The sequence below is a fragment of the Lepisosteus oculatus genome, chromosome 26 (genome assembly GCF_040954835.1).
Source record: "Lepisosteus oculatus isolate fLepOcu1 chromosome 26, fLepOcu1.hap2, whole genome shotgun sequence".
Classification (NCBI taxonomy): Eukaryota; Metazoa; Chordata; class Actinopteri; order Semionotiformes; family Lepisosteidae; genus Lepisosteus; species Lepisosteus oculatus.
In genome coordinates, this window is record NC_090721.1 from 10,979,824 (window position 1) to 10,998,758 (window position 18,935).

The following is an 18,935-nucleotide window of genomic DNA, read 5'->3' on the forward strand; positions in this document are numbered from 1 at the left end:
ACAGCGTATTCGTTTACCCAAAACCGGCGTTTATCAGGTCAGTTCACCATCTTCGCCTTTGCTGTCCCTACTAGACCCTCGCAAAGCTGTTCTCGTTGAACTGCGAGTAACGAGCTGGCGTGCACTTCGGTGGGACAGATACACGCTGTTATGTGCTGTACTGTGGCAATGACCTCACATTCCTCATATTGTCAGGCAGGACAGGGGAAATGGGAGCAATCAGTCATATCACAGCCCTGTTTAAAACACAGGAGGAATCAACAGCTCTGCGAAGTTTTGCCATTCTGTTCATTTAGTGCTGGGATGATGCACGTGCTTGTCCAGGCTGGGACAGAGTCCACCCTGGCGTGGCTCTCGGAGCTGTAGATCGTGTTGCTTGGCGTGGAGTCGCAGACGATGCCAAGCCCACGAGCCTCCCTGCTGAGCAGTGCTCACCAGCACGGATTTCCCTGTGTCATGTCTGGTCAAATCAACATCAGTGCCCTTGATACAAACAACCTCATCATAGTTATCAACTTTGGGAATTTGTTGAACGAAATGTCAAAGGTCAAAGAAGACGTGGTGTGACGTCCCCCTGCCCGGAGGAACGCAGTGACCACACGGGAGACAGGACGTGCCTGCCTTTCACACAGCGCACACTGTGACTGCTGGAATTTCCGCAAGGCTTTTCCTGTGGAGAAACTCCGGCTGCCGTTCCCCGGCCTGTGACTGGTGCGGACTGTGTGGTGTGACAGCTTAATTCCTGAGGGAGGCGGTCTCTCCGCGACGACAGCACAGGCTCCCCTTTGTTCTGAAACTCTTCACAGCCAGGGCACAGAACGCTTAATCCCAGTGAGACCTTGGTTCACTTTCTTACTGTTTATCATCTGTCCTGAAATTACGCCACACTGATGGCTTGAATGCTGCTCACACAGTCTCAAGATTCCCGAAAAGTCACTGTGCAGTAAGGAACGTTCATTTGACATCACACACAAAGCAGTAATGTGGAGTTTTTCTTTACTATAGACCCACAGTCTGTCTCAGGGCTCCGACTGAGCCTGTCCTTTGTTATCAGGAGCTGTGATCATTCAGTCCTTACACTTATATAGGACTTTTCTGGACACTCCACTCAAAGTGCTTTACAGGTAATGGGGATCCCCTCCACCACCACCAGGCATTGTCAGACTCTGATCTTGTCACCATGTGGAAGTTCTGGGCTTTTCCTTTTCTCATATTTCTGTTTTCTCATTGCCCAAAGATAAGACCTTCTCGCACACAGGAGCACATGGAGGATTTAAAGCAGCCCCACTGTAAAACCTTCACCATTGACTCATTAACTCCACGGGTCATGATGGAGAGTTCTGGGCTCATCTGGCTGCCATGCAGGTATTACAGCTCTGGCTCTGAGATGCAGCGCAGAAGAGGCAGGAGAGCCGAGGTGTGAAGACAGAGCCTTACCGCAGAGAGAGAGGGGCAGGGAGACACACTGACACTCAGCACTCAACAGTCAACAATCAACGCTCAACAATCAATGCTCAATGCTCAACACTCAACGCTCAATGCTCAACACTGAAGGTTACTTAAAGACTCCCACTTTGCTCCACTTACATTTTGGGTGAGAAACTGTTGTGTGTGGATGCCGACAGTATTACAAATACAAGTACAATTTCTGATATTTGTTTTAGAACTGTGAACATTTTTTTTATTTGGATTTTGAAATGTTTTTTTCATTGTTTTGATTGCAAAAAGTCAGTTTGGAAGAACTGACCGAGGCACAGCAGAGTACAACAAGACAGACAGAGAGATCCAGATGTACACAGGCCGTTAGCCAGCGCTCGGCAGATGTCAGCTTCCTGTGATAGTCATGGGAAGGGTCCAGCAGACATCTCTGACCCAGCGCTGCCCTCCCCTGTCTGGCGACAGCGCCTGAGGACTCTGCCAGGTCTGGAGGTCAGTGCCACCAGCTGTGCCTGCTGCTCGCTCAGCACATGTGGAAAGCCCGAGTGCCAGGCAACCTGACTGCTAAACCCACAACAGCCCCAGCAGAAAAGTGCTGCAGGAAGATACGCTATCTACACCTATTTTAAAAACTCTACATTAATTTCATATAGAAAACTCCTTAAAGGAACACTCTCGTTCTGGGGAGCTTTCAAGAGGCTAACAGCCCTAATATACCAGGTGCAAATACATATAGAGGGCGGTGCAGTCAAATCCCGCAGCCGGCAGAGGAATCCTACTCCGTTGGGCCCCTGAGCAAGGCCCTTCACCCCAACTGCTCCAGGGGTGCTGTATAAATGGCTGACCCTGCGCTCTGACCCCCAGCTTCTCTCTCCCTGTCTGTGTGTCTCATGGAGAGCAAGCTGGGGTATGTGAAAAGACACATTCCTAATGCAAGAAATTGTATATGGCCAATAAAGTGATAAGCAAAAAAATACAGTCATGCATCACCAGACACCGATCAGAGCCCCAAATCATCACATATCCTGCCTTTTACCTGCATGTCTGCTGGTTGCCGACTTTACCTTCTTGTTCTCCCAGTCCTTAGTTCTGCTGTTTGTGCTCCTCTCCTCGGCACTCCTCTCTGTGTCTGTGAGCATGAAGGCTGTCACAGTCACCAGCTCCTTAACCGCACGGAGTGACACCACACCCTCGAGCAGTACCCCCCCCCCTCAGCCGCGGGGGTGACCACTGCTGGCCCCCAGCCCACCACAGCGGCAGGAGCCTCAGGCACAAGCGCACCGTGTGTGGTCTCGGCGGCGGTCCCGGCCTCATCCAGCACAGCCGCCGTGGCAACGACAGCCCCCGCCGGCCTGGGAGGAGTGTGGCCTGGAGGCTGCTCCTGGGTGTGTGAGGAGAGCCGCACCTCGGACTGCATCCGGCTGCTGTGGGAGGAAGCTTCCCTGTCGCCGGGGGAGATCGCTGGCGTTGCCGTGGGACCCGTCGCTGGGGCATCACGTATCTACTCTTGTCATGCCCCGCGCTCTCCCTCACAAACGCCGTTACATTCCCAAACCCGCTGTTTTACAATCTCATTCCCAAACTGAACCCATCACTGTCACGCCCTCTGCAGCCAGAGGGCGCTCCTTCTCTGTCCTGTCCCTACAGTAGTTTCCGGTCTGCTGTCCTTCCGGTCCCTCTCTTTCCTTTGGGCTATATATTTCCGGGTCTTGCTCTCTGTCCTGGCTCAGCATTGACGTTCGGATGTCCTGAGACCCGCCTAGCACCAGGGCGCCCCACGTCCGCTCCCTGAGGGCATAGGTTTCTATACGGCATTCCTGAACTCTTTGCACTAATGAGCCCGGGCCTTTTTCCCGTCTCACTGCTAGGCATATGGGTCTTTTTCCGCTCTCCTGCTCCCCACGGTTAGTCCCTTTGGACGTCCGTGACAATCACATTCCCACAGGCACCAGATTCCAGATTCTCACTCCCGGACCAATTATCCAACCACGTCCCTCTCCCTTCAGTATTTACAGTTCCCTCATGCACCAACTCATGCTCACTATTGAGAAGCCTCCCGTAGTATTCTCTTGTGCGTGTTTCGAACTTTTTTGACTGATCTCCTGGTTCCTGATCTTTGCTCCTGCCCTTTTCGACCATGTTCTTTGGATTTAGTTTTTCAGATGGTCTTTCTCGGATTTCCCTGGTTACCGGACTCATTGCTCCTCCAATTGACCAAGCCCCTGGATTACGTGTTTTGGGTCGTCCCTGTGCTACTCCACTGCAGGATTCAGGGCTACGCAGAAGGAGCCTCCTATTCTATTCTCCTATCAGCTCCCCGACAACTCTCCCTTCAGAGCGTCCGCTCGCACTAGTGAGAGGGGCGTGAAAATCTGCCATCACTAGTTCGAGCTTTAGCTAATTTCCTCAGTACACCAGCAACCAGACCACAGGGAAAGGTCATCAACAGCAAGGACAGGGAAAGAACCAGACAGCGGTTTAACCTGCTCATGTGTTCTTACTCTGATTAATCTTGGGGGGGGAGACAGGGGCTGAACACTTGGTCATCAGCTCGTCTCCATGCCAAAAATACAAAATACAGATTGCATTTGGTAGCATAGGTCAGAGCTCTTACAAGTTTATTATTATATGCATTGGGAAGAAAATAACCTACAAATGATGAAGTGTTGCCAAAAATGGAGAAAAGCACCTGATCTGACCCATTTCTGAAATGTTTTTGGTGAGCCTCTCTCCCTGCATTTTCTCCTTAGCAAATTATAAATTGTCTATTAGAGTACTGACTTGTAGTTACTGTATTCTGACTGGCCAAAATACCAGAAACCCCAGTCTAGTGTTGCCTGGCTGGCTTGAGGTGCAGGAGACAGATGTCCACCCCCTTCCCTGGCCAGAACTCGGCCCAGAGCTCCATCCTGCTGACTACTGGAGATGTGCAGTTCAATACCACAAACCGCTGCACTCATCACTGCCTCAGCTGCTGGCAGACTCACAGAAGACTCACAGAGCCATACATGTCCAAATGGGGCTTCACAGATGCTTACAGGAGAAGGAAAAATTTCTGCCTTTCTTGTAATTAGTACAAGATCAGCTCTGTCACCTGAGAAACCGTTAAACAGAAACCCACATCAGGTCTCCTGAAACTGAAGGCACAGTAGACTGCACATGAGATATTGTGTAGTGTCCTCACAGAGATGGAGTATCAAGTTACAGGCTGTGGCTCTTGTGGCAGACATGAGCACCAGATTGTCACACCGAGGTTAGAAGGATAGGGCTGTGTTCTGCATTGTCATGGATCACTGTTGTGCACATGCAGTGACAGATAGAGGCTGCAGATGCAGGTCAAACAAATCTATTTAACAAACTTGTCAGTAAGAGCCAGAAAGGTCATCCTCTTCATTCGGAGTGCCCAGGACATAAACAGGTGCTGAAATTTTACAGAGAGCTATATCGTATACTTTTATATATGTAAACAATAGACTTTAGTTAACTTTAAATATAAGCTTCTCATTTTCCTTATTACTGTCAAATCCCTGTGTGTCTATTTGCCTTATCGTATGCTGAAGCAGGACTCTGGAAGTGTGTCATATCTTAGTCATTAAAACCGCACGCCAGAACTTCTTATTCACTTGCTGTATGAATCCTAAGGGTTTCCCCCTCACTACTACAGCCCCCCCCTCACTAACACAGACCTTCTCACTAAACCAGACCCCCCCTTAATACCATAGCCCCCACCCACTAACACAGACCCCCCCTCACTAATACAGCCCTCAATAACACAGACCCCCCCAATAACACAGACCCCCTCTCACTTACACAGATCCCCTCTCACTAACACAGCCCCCAACTCATTAACACAGACCAATACACTAACACAGCCCCCCTCACTAACACAGACCCCCCTCACTAACACAGCCCTCAATCCACAAAAACAGACCCCCCCCAATTAACACAGACACACTCACTAACACAGACCCACTTTCACTAACACAGACACACTCACTAACACAGACCCCCTTTCACTAACACAGACCCCCCTCATTAACACAGACCCACTCACTAACACAGACCCCCCTCATTAACACAGACCCACTCACTAACACAGCCCTCCCTCACTAACAAAGACCCCCACTCGATAAACACAGACCCACCCACTCACACAGACCCCCCTCACAAACACGCTTACAAAGACCCCCCTCACTAACACAGACCCCCCACTCACAAACACAGACCCAACTCACCAACACAGACCCCCATTCACTAAAACAGACCCCCATCATTAACACAGCCTCCCCCCACTAACACAGACCCCCCTCACTACCACTTTTACACAGACCCCCTTAACACAACCCCCACTCACTAACACAAACCCCTCACTAACACAGCCCCCCCCCCACTAACACAGAACGCTCACTAACACAGCCCCCCCTCAAAAACACGCTTACAAAGACCCCCCTCAATAACACAGACCCCCATCATTAACACAGCCCCCCCTCACTAACACAGCCCCCCCCACTAACACAGACCTCAATCATTAACACAGACCCCTCACTAAATAAGCCCCCGACTCACTAACACAGACCCCCAACATTAACACAGACCCCCCTCACTAACACATCCCCCCCTTAATGACACAGCCCACCAATCACTAACACAGACCCCCCTCATTAACACAGCCCCACACTAAATAACATAGACCCCCATCATTAAAACAGCCCCCCCCCACTAACACAGACCCCCCTCATTAAAACAGAACCCACTCACTAACACAGCCCTGACTCAATAACACAGACCCCCCTCACTAAAACAGACCCCTCACTAACACAGCCCCCCCCACTAACAAGCTTACAAAGACCCCCCTCACTAACACGGACCCCCATCATTAACACAGACCACACTCACTATCTCACCCCCCCTCACTAACACAGACCCCCAGCATTAAAACAATAACCCCACTCCCTAACACAGACCCCCACTCACTAACACAGACCCCTCACTATCACGCTCACACTGACCCCCCTCACTAATATAGATCCCCACTCACTAACACAGACCCCTCACTAACACACACCCCCCTCAATAACACAGACCACATCATTAACACAGCCCCCCCCACTAACACAGCCCCCCTCATTAACACAGCCCCCCCAATAACACGCTTACACAGACCCCCGCACTAACACAGCTCCCTCCTCACTAACACACTTACACAGACCCCCCTCACTAACACAGACCCCACTCATTAAAACAGACCCCACTCACTAACACAGAACTGACTCAATAACACAGAACCCCCTCACTAACACAGACCCCTCACTAACACAGCCCCCCCTCACTAACACGCTTACACAGACCCCACTCACTTACACAGACCCCGACTCACTAAAACAGAGCCCTCACTAACACAGACCCCTCACTAACAAGCTTACAAAGACCCCCCTCAATAACACAGACCCCCATCATTAACACAGCCCCCCCTCACTAACACAGCCCCCCCCTCACTAACACAGACCCCAATCATTAACACAGACCCCTCACTAACACAGCCCCCCTCACTAACACGCTTACACAGACCGCCCTCATTAACACAGACCCCCATCATTAACACAGAACCCTCAATAACACAGACCCCAACTCACTAACACAGCCAACCCTCACTAACACGCTTACACAGACCCCCCTAACACAGACCCCCCCTCACTAACACGGACCCCCATCATTATCACAGACCCCCCTCACTAACACAAACCCCCCTCACTAACACGCTTACACAGACCACCCTAACACAGCCCCCAACTCACTTACACAGCCCTTACTCACCAACACAGACCCCCACTCACTAACACAGACCCCTGACTAACACAGCCCCCCCTCACTAACACAGACCCCCCTCACTAACACATCCTCCCCACACTAACACAGCCCTCCACTCACTAACACAGACCCCCCTCATTAACAGAGCCCCCCACTAACTAACACAGACCCTCATCATTAAAACAGCCCTCCCCACTAACACAGACCCCCCTCACTAACACAGCCCCTACTCACTTACACAGCCCTGACTCAATAACACAGACCCCCCTCACTAACACAGACCCCCACTCACTAAAACAGACCCCCATCATTAACACAGCCCCCCCCCCACTAACACAGACCCTCCTCACTACCACGCTTACACAGACCCCCCCTCACTAACACAGACCCCTCAATAACACAGCCCCCCCTCACAAACACGCTTACAAAGACCCCCCTCACTAACACAGACCCCCATCATTAACACAGCCCCCGCTCACTAACACAGCCCCCCACTCACTAACACAGACCCCCCTCATTAACACAGCCCCCCACTCACTAACACAGACCCCTATCATTAACACAGCCCCCCCCACTAAGACAAACCAACCTCACTACAACAGCCCTCACTCACTAACACAGCCCTGACTCAATAACACAGACCCCCATCATTAACACAGACCCCACTCACTAACACAGACCCCATCATTAACACAGACCCCTCAATAACACAGACCCCAACTCACTAACACAGCCAACCCTCACTAACACGCTTACACAGACCCCCCTAACACAGCCCCCAACTCACTAACAGAGACCACACTCACTAACTCAACACCCCCTCACTAACACAAACCCCCAACATTCACACAAGAACCCCACTCAATAACAGAGCACCCCTCTCACTAACACAGAGCCCCACTCACTAACACAGACCCCACTTACTAACACACACCACATCATTAACACATCCCCCCCCACTAACACAAACCCCCATCATTAACAAAGACCCCCACTCACTAACACAGCCCCCCTCACTTACACAGCGCCCCCACTAACACAGACCCCTCACTAACAAGGAACCCCCTCACTAACACAGACCACATCATTAACACAGCCCCCCCCCCACTAACACAACCCCCAATCATTAACACAGAACCCCACACTAACACAGACACCCCCTCACTAACACAGACCCCCACTCGCTAACACAGCCAACCCTCACTAACACACTTACTCAGACCCCCACTCACTAACACAGACCCCCATCATTAACACAGATCCCCCTCACTAACACGCTTACACAGACCCCCTAACACAGCCCCCCACTCACTAACACAGCCCTTACTCACCAACAAAAACCCCCACTCACTAACACAGACCCCTGACTAAAACAGCCCCACCTCAGTAACACTGACCCCCCTTACTAACACACACCCCCCTCACTAACACAGACCCCCCTCATTAACAAAGCCAACCACTAACAAACACAGACCCTCATCATTAAAACAGCCCTCCCCACTAACACAGACCCCCACTCACTAAAACAGCCCCCACTCACTAACACAGCCCCCTCTCACTAACATAGCCCCAACCCACTAACACAGACCCCCACTCACTAACACAGACCCCTCACTAACACGCTTACACAGACCCCCACTCACTAAAACAGACCCCTCACTAACACAGCCCCCCCCACTAACAAACTTACATAGACCCCCCTCACTAACACAGCCCCCCCTCATTAACATAGACTCCCACTAACACAGCCTCCCCTCACTAACACGCTTACACAGACCCTCCTCACTAACACAGACCCCCATCATTAATGCAGACCCCTCACTAACACAGCCCCCCATCATTAATGCAGACCCCTCACTAACACAGCCCCCCTCATTAACACAGCCCCCCCTCACTAACACAGACCCCTCACTTACACAGCCCCCCACTCACTAACACAGACCCCCCTCATCAACACAGCCCCCCCACTAACACAGACCCCCCTCACTATCCAAACCCCCTCACTAACACGCTTACACAGACCCCCCTTCCTAACACAGACCCCCCTCACTAACATGGTTACACAGACCCCACTAACACAGCCCTGACTCACCAACACAGCCCCCCCACTAACACAGACCCCCCACTCACTAACACAGCCCCCCACACTAACACGCTTACACAGACCCCCTCACTAACACAGCTCCCTCCTCACTAACACACTTACACAGACCCCCCTCACTAACACAGACCCCCCTCATTAAAACAGACCCCACTCACTAACACAGCCCTGACTCAATAACACAGACCACCATCATTAACACGGACCACACTCACTAACTCAGCCCCCCTCACTAACACAGACCCCCAAAATTAACACAAGTGCCCCACTCACTAAAAGAGCACCCCCCTCACTAACACAGACCCCCACTCACTAACACAGACCCCTCACTATCACACTCACACTGACCACCCTCACTAATACAGATCCCCACTCACTAACACAGACCCCTCACTAACACAGACCCCACTTACTAACACAGACCACATCATTAACACATCCCCCCCCACTAACACAAACCCCCATCATTAACACAGACCCCCACTCAATAACACAGCCCCCCTCACTTACACAGACAACCCCTCACTAACACAGACCCCCATCATTAACACATACCCCCCTCACTAACACAAACCCCCCTCACTAACACGCTTAAACAGACCCCCCTAAAACAGCCCCCAACTCACTAACACAGCCCTTATTCACCAACACAGACCCCCACTCACTAACACAGCCCCCCCTCACTAACACAGCCCCCCCTCACTAACACAGACCCCCCTCACTAACACATCCCCCCCACACTAACACAGCCCCCCACTCACTAACACAGACCCTCATCATTAAAACAGCACTCCCCACTAACACAGACCCCCCTCACTAACACAGCCCCTACTCACTTACACAGCCCTGACTCAATAACACAGACCGCCCTCAATAACACAGACCCCCATTCACTAAAACAGACCCCCATCATTAACACAGCCCCCCCCACTAACACAAACCCCTCACTAACCCAGCCCCCGCCCACTAACACAGAACCCTCACTAGCACAGCCCCCCCTCAAAAACACGCTTACAAAGACCCCCCTCAATAACACAGACCCCCATCATTAACACAGCCCCCCCTCACTAACACAGCCCCCCCCCACTAACACAGACCCTAATCATTAACACAGACTCCTCACTAACACAGCCCCCGACTCACTAACACAGACCCCCCTCATTAACACAGCCCCCCACTCACTAACACAGACCCTTATCATTAACACAGCCCCCCCCACTAAGACAAACCAACCTCACTAAAACAGCCCTCACTCACTAACACAGACCCCCATCATTAACACAGACCCCCAACATTAACACAGACCCCCACTCACTAACACAGACAACCCTCACTAACACACTTACACAGACCCCCTAACACAGCCCCTCACTCACTAACACAGACCCCCAATCACTAACACAGACCCCTCACTAACACAGACCCCCCTCACTAACATGCTTACAAAGACCCCCCTCAAAAACACGCTTACAAAGACCCCCCTCAATAACACAGACCCCCATCATTAACACAGCCCCCCCTCACTAACACAGCCCCCCCCACTAACACAGACCCCAATCATTAACACAGACTCCTCACTAACACAGCCCCCGACTCACTAACACAGACCCCCCTCATTAACACAGCCCCCCACTCACTAACACAGACCCTTATCATTAACACAGCCCCCCCCACTAAGACAAACCAACCTCACTAAAACAGCCCTGACTCAATAACACAGACCCCCATCATTAACACAGACCCCCAACATTAACACAGACCCCCACTCACTAACACAGACAACCCTCACTAACACACTTACACAGACCCCCTAACACAGCCCCTCACTCACTAACACAGACCCCCAATCACTAACACAGACCCCTCACTAACACAGACCCCCCTCACTAACATGCTTACAAAGACCCCCCTCACTAACACGGACCCCCATCATTAACACAGACCACACTCACTATCTCAACACCCCTCACTAACACAGACCCCCAGCATTAAAACAATAACCCCACTCCCTAACACAGACCCCCACTCACTAACACAGACCCCTCACTATCACGCTCACACTGACCCCCCTCACTAATATAGGTCCCCACTCACTAACACAGGCCCCTCACTAACACAGACCCCCCTCACTAACACAGACCACATCATTAACACAGCCCCCCCACTAACACAGCCCCCCTCATTAACACAGCCCCCCCACTCACTAACACAGCCACCCCCACTAACACGCTTACACAGACCCCCGCACTAACACAGCTCCCTCCTCACTAGCACACTTACACAGACCCCCCTCACTAACACAGACCCCACTGATTAAAACAGACCCCACTCACTAACACAGAACTGACTCAATAACACAGAACCCCCTCACTAACACAGCCCCCCCTCACTAACACGCTTACACAGACCCCACTCACTTACACAGACCCCGACTCACTAAAACAGACCCCTCACTAACACAGCCCCCCCACTAACACGCTTACACAGACCCCCCTCACTAACACAGACCCCCATCATTAACACAGCCCCCTCTCACTAGCACAGACCCCTCACTAACAAGCTTACAAAGACCCCCCTCAATAACACAGACCCCCATCATTAACACAGCCCCCCCTCACTAATACAGACCCCCCTCACTAACATCCTCCCCACACTAACACAGCCCTCCACTCACTAACATAGACCCCCCTCATTAACAGAGCCCCCCACTAACTAACACAGACCCTCATCATTAAAACAGCCCTCCCCACTAACACAGACCCCCCTCACTAACACAGCCCCTACTCACTTACACAGCCCTGACTCAATAACACAGACCCCCCTCACTAACACAGACCCCCACTCACTAAAACAGACCCCCATCATTAACACAGCCCCCCCCCACTAACACAGACCCTCCTCACTACCACGCTTACACAGACCCCCCCTAACACAGACCCCCACTCACTAACACAAACCCCTCACTAACACTGCCCCCCCCCACTATCACAGACCCCTCAATAACACAGCCCCCCCTCACAAACACGCTTACAAAGACCCCCCTCACTAACACAGACCCCCATCATTAACACAGCCCCCGCTCACTAACACAGCCCCCCTCAATTACACAGCGCCCCCACTAACACAGGCCCCTCACTAACAAGGAACCCCCTCACTAACACAGACCATATCATTAACACAGCCCCCCCCAACTAACACAGCCCCCAATCATTAACACAGAACCCCACACTAACACAGACTCCCCCTCACTAACACAAACCCCCACTCGCTAACACAGCCAACCCTCACTAACACACTTACTCAGACCCCCACTCACTAACACAGACCCCCATCATTAACACAGATCCCCCTCACTAACACGCTTACACAGACCCCCTAACACAGCCCCCCACTCACTAACACAGCCCTTACTCACCAACAAAAACCCCCACTCACTAACACAGACCCCTGACTAAAACAGCCCCACCTCAGTAACACTGACCCCCCTTACTAACACACACCCCCCTCACTAACACAGACCCCCCTCATTAACAAAGCCAACCACTAACAAACAGACCCTCATCATTAAAACAGCCCTCCCCACTAACACAGACCCCCACTCACTAAAACAGCCCCCACTCACTAACACAGCCCCCTCTCACTAACATAGCCCCAACCCACTAACACAGACCCCCACTCACTAACACAGACCCCTCACTAACACGCTTACACAGACCCCCACTCACTAAAACAGACCCCTCACTAACACAGCCCCCCCCACTAACAAGCTTACATAGACCCCCCTCACTAACACAGACACCCATCATTAACACAGCCCCCCATCACAAACACAGCCCCCACTCACTAACACGCTTATAAAGACCCCCCTCACTAACACAGACCCCAATCATTAACACAGACCCCCACTCACTAACACAGCCCTTACTCACCAACACAGACCCCCACTCACTAATACAAACCTCTGAGTAACACAGCCCCCCCTCCCTAACACATCCCCCCCACACTAACACAGCCCTCCACTCACTAACACAGACCCCCCTCATTAACAAAGCCCCCCAGTAACTAACACAGACCCTCATCATTAAAACAGCCCTCCCCACTAACACAGACCCCCCTCACTAACACAGCCCCCACTAACTTACACAGCCCTGACTCAATAAAACAGACCCCACTCACTAACACAGACCCCCACTCACTAAAATAGACCCCCATCATTAACACAGCCCCCCCCCACTAACACAGACCCCTCACTAACACAGACCCCCCTCACTAACACGCTTACACAGACCCCCCTAATAGAGACCCCCACTCACTAACACAGATCCCTCACTAAAAAAGCCCCCCCCTCACTAACACAGACCACTCACTAACACAGCCCCCCCTCACAAACACGCTTACAAAGACCCCCCTCACTTACACAGACCCCCATCATTAAGACAGCCCCCCCTCACAAACACAGCCCCCCACTCACTAACACAGACCCCCCTCATTAACACAGCCCCCCACTCACTAACACAGACCCCCATCATTAACACACCCCCCCCCCACTAAGACAAACCCCCCTCACTACAAAAACCCCCACTCACTAACACAGACCCCTGACTAAAACAGCCCCACCTCAGTAACACTGACCCCCCTTACTAACACACACCCCCCTCACTAACACAGACCCCCCTCATTAACAAAGCCAACCACTAACAAACAGACCCTCATCATTAAAACAGCCCTCCCCACTAACACAGACCCCCACTCACTAAAACAGCCCCCACTCACTAACACAGCCCCCTCTCACTAACATAGCCCCAACCCACTAACACAGACCCCCACTCACTAACACAGACCCCTCACTAACACGCTTACACAGACCCCCACTCACTAAAACAGACCCCTCACTAACACAGCCCCCCCCACTAACAAGCTTACATAGACCCCCCTCACTAACACAGACACCCATCATTAACACAGCCCCCCATCACAAACACAGCCCCCACTCACTAACACGCTTATAAAGACCCCCCTCACTAACACAGACCCCAATCATTAACACAGACCCCCACTCACTAACACAGCCCTTACTCACCAACACAGACCCCCACTCACTAACACAGACCTCTGAGTAACACAGCCCCCCCTCCCTAACACATCCCCCCCACACTAACACAGCCCTCCACTCACTAACACAGACCCCCCTCATTAACAAAGCCCCCCAGTAACTAACACAGACCCTCATCATTAAAACAGCCCTCCCCACTAACACAGACCCCCCTCACTAACACAGCCCCCACTAACTTACACAGCCCTGACTCAATAAAACAGACCCCACTCACTAACACAGACCCCCACTCACTAAAATAGACCCCCATCATTAACACAGCCCCCCCCCACTAACACAGACCCCTCACTAACACAGACCCCCCTCACTAACACGCTTACACAGACCCCCCTAATAGAGACCCCCACTCACTAACACAGATCCCTCACTAAAAAAGCCCCCCCCTCACTAACACAGACCACTCACTAACACAGCCCCCCCTCACAAACACGCTTACAAAGACCCCCCTCACTTACACAGACCCCCATCATTAAGACAGCCCCCCCTCACAAACACAGCCCCCCACTCACTAACACAGCCCCCCACTCACTAACACAGACCCCCATCATTAACACACCCCCCCCCCACTAAGACAAACCCCCCTCACTACAACAGCCCCCACTCACTAACACAGCCCTGACACAATAACACAGACCCCCTTCACTAACACAGACCCCTCAATAAAACAGCCCCCCTCACTAACAAGCTTACACAGACCCCCCTCACTAACACAGCAATGACTCAATAACACAGACCCCCATCATTAACACAGCCCCCCCTCACTAACACAGACCCCCAACATTAACACAGACCCCCACTCACAAAACCAGCCCCACCCTCACTAACACAGAGCTCTCATTAACACAGACCCTTCACTAACATAGCCCCCCCTCACTAAGACACTTACACAGACCCCCCTCACTAACACAGACCCCCACCATTAACACGCTTACACAGACCCCCCTCACTGACACAGACCCCCATCATTAACACAGACCCCCCCTCACTAACACAGACACCCACACGCTTACACAGACCCCCTCACTAACACAGAACCCCATCATTAACAAAGCCCCCCATCACTAACACAGCCCCCACCCACTAGCACAGCCCTGACTCACTAACAAGGACCCCCCTCACTAACACAGATCCCTCACTAACACAGCCCTGACTCACTAACACAGACCCCCCTCACTAACACAGACTCCTCACTAACACAGCCCCCCCAACACTAACACAGACCCCCACTCACTAAGACAGACCCCTCACTAACACGCTTACACAGACCCCCCTCATTAACACAGACCCCCATCATTAACAAAGCCCCCCATCACTAACACTGCCTCCCCTCACTAACACGCTTACACAGACCCCCCTCACTAACACGGCCCCCACTCACTAGCACAGCCCTGACTCACTAACACAGCCCCCCCTCACTAACACAGCCCCCCCTCACTAACACGCTTACACAGACCCCCTTCACTAACACAGACCCCCATCATTAACACAGCACCCCCTCACTAACACAGTCACCCACTCACTAACACAGACACCCCTCACTAACACAGCCCCGACTCACCAACACAGACCCACACTCCCTAACACAGACCCCTCACTAACACAGCCCCCCCCCACTAACACGCTTACACAGACCCCCCTCAATAACACAGACCCCCATCATTAACACAGCCCCCCCTCACTAATACAGACACCCACTCACTAACACAGACACCTCACTAACGCAGCCCCCCTCAGTAACACGCTTACAAAGACCCCCCTCACTAACACAGACCCCCATCATTAACAAAGACCCCAACTCACTGACACAGAACCTCATCATTAACACAGACCCCCACTCACTAACACAGCCCCACTCTCACTAACACAGCCCCCCCCCACTAACACAGACCCCCCTCACTAACACAGCCCCCCCTCACTAACACGCTTACACTGACCCCCCTCACTAACACAGACCCCCATCATTAACACAGACCCCCAATCACTAACACAGCCCCCCCCACTAATACAGCCCCCTCCACCAACACAGACCCCTCACTAACACGCTTACACATACCCCCCTTACTAACACAGACCCCCCTCACTAACATGGTTACAGAGACCGCACTAACACAGCCCTGACTCACCAACACAGACCCCCTCTCACTAACACAGACTCCTCACTAACACAGCCCCCCCCCACTAAGACAGACCCCCCTCCTTAACAAAGCCCTGACTCACTAACACAGCCCCCCCTAACTAACACAGACTCCTCACTAACACAGCCCCCCCAACACTAACACAGACCCCCACTCACTAAGACAGACCCCTCACTAACACGCTTACACAGACCCCCCTCACTAACACAGACCCCCCTCATTAACACAGACCCCCATCATTAACAAAGCCCCCCATCACTAACACTGCCTCCCCTCACTAACACGCTTACACAGACCCCCCTCACTAACACGGCCCCCACTCACTAGCACAGCCCTGACTCACTAACACAGACCCCCCTCACTAACACAGCCCCCCCCTCACTAACACAGCCCCCCCTCACTAACACGCTTACACAGACCCCCTTCACTAACACAGACCCCCATCATTAACACAGCACCCCCTCACTAACACAGTCACCCACTCACTAACACAGACACCCCTCATTAACACAGCCCCCCACTCACTAACACAGACCCCTATCATTAACACAGCACCCCCTCACTAACACAGTCACCCACTCACTAACACAGACACCCCTCATTAACACAGCCCCCCACTCACTAACACTGACCCCCATTATTAACACAGCTCCCCCCACTAAGGCAAACCACCCTGCCTATAACAGCTCCCACTCACTAACACAGCCCTGACACATTAACACAGACCTCCTTCACTAAAACAGACCCCACAGTAAAACAGCCCCCCCTCACTATCAAACTTACACAGACCCCCCTCACTAACACAGCCCTGACTCAATAACACAGACCCCGAACATTAACACAGAGCCCCACTCACTAACAGAGCCCCCCCTCACTAACTCAGACCTCTCACTAACACAGCCAGCCCCCACTTACACAGACCCCCACTCACTAACACAGACCCCCCTCATTAACAAAGCCCCCCACTAAATAAGACAGACCGCCATCATTAAAACAGCCACACCCACTAACACAGCCCTGACTCAATTACACAGCCCCTCATCCCTAACACAGCCCCCCCACTAACACGCTTACACAGACCCCCATTACACAGCCCCCCACTCACTAACACAGCCCCGACTCACCAACACAGACCCACACTCCCTAACACAGACCCCTCACTAACACAGCCCCCCCACTAACACGCTTACACAGACCCCCCTCAATAACACAGACCCCCATCATTAACACAGACCCCCACTCACTAACGCAACCCCGCCTCATTAACACAGCCTACCCCTCACTAACACAGACACCCACTCACTAACACAGACACCTCACTAACGCAGCCCCCCTCAGTAACACGCTTACAAAGACCCCCCTCACTAACACAGACCCCCATCATTAACACAGACCCCAACTCACTAACACAGAACCTCATCATTAACACAGACCCCCACTCACTAACACAGCCCCACTCTCACTAACACAGCCCCCCCCCACTAACACAGACCCCCCTCACTAACACAGCCCCCCCTCACTAAAACAGACCGCCCCTCACTAACACAGACCACCCCTCACTAACACAGACACCCACTCACTAAAACAGACTCCTCACAAACGCAGCCCCCCTCAGTAACACGCTTACACAGACCCCCCTCACTAACACAGAACCCCATCATTAACACAGACCCCAACTCACTAACACAGCCCCACTCTCATTAACACAGCACCCCCCCACTAACACAGACCCCCCTCACTAACACAGCCCCCCTCACTAACACGCTTACACAGACCCCCCTCAATAACACAGACCCCCATCATTAACACAGCCCCCCTTTCACTAACACAGCCCCCCCTCACTAACTCAGACCCCCACTCACTAACACAGACCCCCCTCATAAACACAACCCCATCATTCACTAACACAGACCCCTGTCATTAACACAGCCCCCCCCCAACTAACACAGACCACCCTCACTAACACGCTTACACAGACCCCAGTCACTAACACAGCCCCCACTTACTAACAATGACCTGTCTCACTAACACAGACCCCCCTGATTAACACAGACCCCTAAATAACACAGATCCTCAACATTAACACAGACCCCCTCTCACTAACACACTCACCCCCAATAACACAGACCCCCCTCACTAACACAGACCCCCCTCACTAATACAGCCCCCCCCCCACTAACACAGACCCATCACTAACACGCTTACACTGACCCCCCTCACTAACATGGTTACAGAGACCGCACTAACACAGCCCTGACTCACCAACACAGACCCCCTCTCACTAACACAGACTCCTCACTAACACAGACCCCCTTCACTAACACAGACTCCTCACTAACAC